Below are 5,455 nucleotides of genomic sequence, written 5' to 3' on the forward strand. Positions count from 1 at the left end.
TACTTGCTCATGTCTGGGCACCGAGATCTACTGTTGAAGACATCACTCAAAAATATTTGTCAAAAAGTCAGTTCAGTTTAGTTCAATCGTTCAGTCATGTCCAACTCTTTGCTACCCCATGGACAGCAGCTTGCCAGGCTTCCCCGTCCATCACCAACTCCTGGAACTTCCTCAAACTCATGTCCATTGAGTCGGTGATGCCATCCAACCATCTCATCCTCTGCCATCTCCCTCTCTTCCTGCCTTCAATCTTTCCCAGAATCAGGATCTTTTCAAATGAGTCAGTTCTTCCCATCAGGTTGCCAAAGTACTGGAGCTTCAGCTTCAGCATCAGTCCTTCCAATGAATATTTGGGATTGATTTCCTTTAGGATTGACTGGTTTGATCTCCTTGCAGTCCAAGGAACTCTCAAGAGTCAAAAAGTCAAGTGGCTATTTAGAAAGAAAAATAATGAGTGACATTATATTTTGACAAAGATGTACTTCTACTTTTTTAAGACATGCTTTTTCCTACATTTTTCTTTTTGCTTAGAAAAAAATCATATTGTATAAAGTCAGTATAACTGGCTGAAAAGTAGTTAAATAATCTTTAATATTTGACTTGCAGAGTACCAAATAATTGGGTAGAATTAAAAAAAAATAGGAGCTATTTTGCAGAAAGAGATGTATACTTTTTAATTCAACGAACATCTATTTAGTGCCTCCTATTTCAAAATAATTTTGTTAGGAGTTGTGGGGTTTTTGAAGGTAGAAAATTATAGTCTCAGTTCTTCCCTGGTGGTCCAGTTACTAAGACTTGGTGCTTCCACTGCAGGGGCTGTGGGTTGTGTCCCTGGTTGTGGAATTAAGATTTTACATACTGAGGAGTGTGGCCAAATAAATTTTTAGAAAAAATTATAGTTTCCATTCACTATGTAGTCATTTATATTTTTTGCTATTTTCTAGACTTTTTCAGGAATAATTTAGAAGAATACCAAGCAATAAGGAGCAGATTATTTTATATTTTATGGTAAGCACAATTCTCTGGGTGGTCTATTATGTTATCTCCTTATGTCAGAAGGTCATTGTCAAAGATAATAACAAAATCATTTGGAGACTCAAATGTATGCACCTCAGACTTTATTTAGTTATTTTTGGCTGTGCTGGGTCTTCATTATTGCACAAGGGCTTTCCCTAGTTGCAGCAACCAGGGGCTACTCTTTAGTCGGGGTGCACAGGCTTCTCACTGCAGCGGCTTCACTTGTCTCGGGACACAGGTTCTAGACACATGGGCTTCAGTGGTTGTCGGTCATGGGCTCTAGAGCATGGGCTCAGTGATTGTGGCACGTGGGCTCAGTTGTTCCTGGCATTGTGGAATCTTCCCAGGCCAGGGACCAAGCCTGTGTCTCTCTCATTGGCAGGTGGATTCTTATCCACTGTCCCACCAGGGAAGTCCTCCACAGACTTTTTTAAAAATCTTTTGGCCATGCCATGGCAGCATGTGAGATCTTAGCTCCCTGACCACAGATTAAACTCATGCCCCCTGAATTGGCAGGGTGAAGTCTTAACTACTAGATCGCCTGGGAAGTCTCGTCCTCAGACATTTTTGTGGGTCAGCCTTCAGGATAGCCTCAGATGATCCTTGCCTTCAGCAGTCTTCAAACCCTTGTGTAATTCCCCTCCCACAATGAAATCAAGCCATGAGTGATTATGTATTCTAATAGAATACAGTGGAAAGGACAGTGTGTGACTTCACAGGCTAGGCCTTTAAAGAGGTGGCAGCTTCCATCTTGGTCTCTTGGATTGCATCTAGAGCAGGGTCCAGCAAATTGGGGTTTATGGGCAAAATCCAGCCTGTAGGCAGTTTTTAAAAATTTTTATTGGTGTTAGATCTGGATTCTTTATATATATACATACAAATATATGTATGTATATATCATTTGTTTGTTTGTTTATTTATGTCTGTGCTGGGTCTTCGTTCCTTTGAGGGTTACTCTCTAGTCGCACTGCAAGGGCTTCTCACTGTGGTGGCTTCTCTTATTGTGGAATACTGGCTCTAGCTGTGTGGGATTCAGTAGTTGTGGCTCCCAGGCTGAGCTTAGTTGTTCTGCAGCATGTGGGATCTTCCTGGATCAGGGATCGAACCCATATCTCCTGCAATGGCAAATGGATTCTTTATCACTGAGCCACAAAGGAAGCCCTGCAGGCAGTTTTTATAAACTGTTTTTTATAAAGTTTTTTAATAAACTTGGTTCTTTGCTATGAGCACGCACACACACACACACACACACACGTACACAGCTCTGTGGAGAAGTCAGTATGGACACAGTTGCATCTAATTACTCCACTGCAACCCAGTATACTCCAGTATTCTTGCCTGGAGAATCCCATGGACAGAGGAGCCTGGCGAGCGATGGTCCTCAGAGTTACAAAGAGTCAGACACAACTGAAGCAACTTAGCACACACCAGATAACTGGCCCACGGGACCCCTAAGGGATAATAAGCCTCTGTAGGGGAGGAAGACATTTCCCTGTTTCTTTCTAGGTTCTTTCTTCTGGCTGGTCTAGAATTGAACTGACATGAGACAGAATAACAAGAGGAAATCAAATAAAAGTGTAATAATGTGTACATGGGAGAAACCCAGGAAAACTGAGTAATTCACCAAAACAGCCCAAACTTTCACCTTAAATACCACCCTCAGCTAAAGACTAAAGAGAGTGTTGAGGTGGGGTAAGTCAGTTATGAAAAGTTACAGGAAAAGCACAGCAAATGAGGGTAAGGTTGTTATGCAGATTTCAGTCAGTGCCTTCTCTATTGATAAGAGTTTCTAGAGTTAAGTATTTCTTTAAAAAGGGTAACTCCTACTTGGTTTTCAGAGTTTTCCCAAGTCTACTGTTTTCTAGAAAATAACCAGTTCAAAATAATTAATATGCCAGAGACATGTTTTGGAGTAACAAATTCTGCTCCCCTACACCTCTAAGTTTTGGGGTAATTTATTGCTGCAGCAATAGTAATTAGAATATACTATATGTTTTCTGAAGTTCCCAAGTAAAATACTTATTCACTTCCTTTAATCATTCTTTGGCAGAATTTAAGCATATACAAATTATTACCATATTGTATCTGCTGATTTCTAAGCCTTGTAAGTAGTTCCTTATAAGACCTGAGGCATCACATTCACCAGGAATTCTTTGGGGTCCAGTGGTTAGGGCATAATGTTTTCACTGCCAAGGACCTAGTTTCAATCCCTGGTCAGGTAACTAAGATCCCACAAACTGCACAGTGTGGGGGGGAAAAAAGAAGAAGAAGAAGCCTTGAGGCCTTACATTCCAATAAATGTGTAAGGGTCAAATTATTTCCTTAGTATTCAGAAACATATCAGTTTCTTCAAGTTGCATTTGTTTTCTGCTGAAACGCAAAAGCATTCATTATATCTGGTAAGACTGAGACCCTCTAAAGACAAGTTCTCTTCCCAAGCCTATGAGTAATCTATCCACAGCTTTACTCCCTTGCTTATTTTCTCTGACCTCAATCCCTTTCTTGTCCCTTCTGACCTCAGTCCTGTGGCAACTGATCCTAATCAACCCAAGTCAGATGACTAAACTCGCTATTGTCATTAACATTATTAATGTACTAAAATTGCTATAATAGGCATAATCATTAACATATAAACTCAGGTTGCTTCTCCAGGGCAAAGTGAGCTAGTAGACCCCCAAGCTATGGATGACCTGGCCAGAGAATCTTAAATCGGAGACATCCTGACTCCCGAAACTACAATTAAGAAATGTCTCAAAAATGTCACAAGACTATGATTAATATAAATTTCTGTCTTCTTCCCCTTAAAACATTCCCAACTCAGAGACTAAGATAGTGTGGATCTGAGGTTTATTTCCCACTCCTTTGCTTTGTGCACTGCAAATAAATCCTTAATTTGTTGCAAACACTCACTTTCAGAGTTTGGCTTTTTGCTCCACACATGAACCTTGGCTTGGTTATACTGGTATTGCTCAAACCATTAATTTGAGAGAAAAGTGAATTTAGAATTGTTGGCCATCAGCCAGTCAATTACCCTATCAAGCAGTTTTTTTTTTTTTTTTTAATAGTCCTGGAAAGCATTTATTGTTCCCTTTTTAGAGATGGGAAAATTAAGACTCACAGAGGTTAATGGCTACAGTCAGAACTGATGAGTAAGAGTTAAGATTGAAGCCATCTCCTGACTGCATATTTAGGTGCCTATGGCTCTAGGCCTTAGGCCAGTCATATCTGTCCACCTCATCATGATGTCACATGTCATTCGTTAAGCTTTCATAGGCTCAAGGTGCCAAAAATAGATGCTTTTTGTTAGTATCATGGAATGGCTAACAAGCAGTATTTTTAAAGTCTTTACCATTTGCCTATTACTGTGCCGGTATTGATTTTTAGATCTTAAGGTCCAAGTTTATGTTCATTATATAACCTTCCCAAAAAGGTACTGAGTGACACATTGTCTGGTGCTGGGTATTCATTGGAAAATAAGGCCCACACCTCCACCTTTATGGATCTTCCAGTCTAGTTAGGGAATTATCTATCTAATGTTCTTTTCTTGGTTATCAACTTACTGCTTAATTATGGCTTTATAACACTGCATGACTGAAAAACAGTAAGATACCTTGAATTTCATCAATTACTTAACCCTTAAAGTAAGGTTTCCTTTCTTCTTTCTCCAGGGCAAGATGAGCTCTAGTTTAAAGCTAAATCCCCAGAAGGAAGAACAATTAGATCAAGGTTCAGAATGACAGGGAGAAATAAGATCATTGCAAATAATATTATTCTACTTTGAAAAAGACTTTCTGCTGAAAGAGATTTGGCTGAAGTAGCTTAGCTGATGGCAGAAAAATCAACTATGAAATATAAGAGTTTCATCAGACTGTGACATAAATCAATTTACCCAGTCATTATACTGTCAATGGTAAAAAAAACTTTCTCTTTTGGCCCTTTTGTAATGCAGTAAATTATTTTGCTACCTGTGCAGATTGAAGGTCTTAATTATTAACTATTTTGTTTTAGTGATGACTTTGATCAGTTTTCATTTCCTGTGCACTGACCAACTGAAAGTGATAAGAAAGGATGGCCTGAGCCATGCTATATGGCAAAGAAAGTCACTCCAGACTTTAGAAATTTGCTCCAGGAAATCGCTCCAATTAGAAAGATAAATCTTGAACTTCCCTGGTGGCGCAGTAGATAAAAGAATACGTCTGCCAATGCAGGGGACATGGGTTTGAGGCTTGTCTGGGAACTGAGATCCCACATGCCTTGGAACAACTAAGCGTGTGTGCCACAGTTACTGAAGCCCACCTGCCCAGCCCGTGCTTCACCACTGCCATGGGAAGCCTACGCACTGCAACTAGAGAGTAGCGATAAATAAGAGTTAGTTTATAAGTGAACAAACTTGTTTTTCAGGGAAAGAGTGACAGTGACCAAAGGCTCCAAGTGTTGT

Source organism: Budorcas taxicolor, chromosome 13 (genome assembly GCF_023091745.1).
Source record: "Budorcas taxicolor isolate Tak-1 chromosome 13, Takin1.1, whole genome shotgun sequence".
NCBI classification, from domain to species: Eukaryota; Metazoa; Chordata; class Mammalia; order Artiodactyla; family Bovidae; genus Budorcas; species Budorcas taxicolor.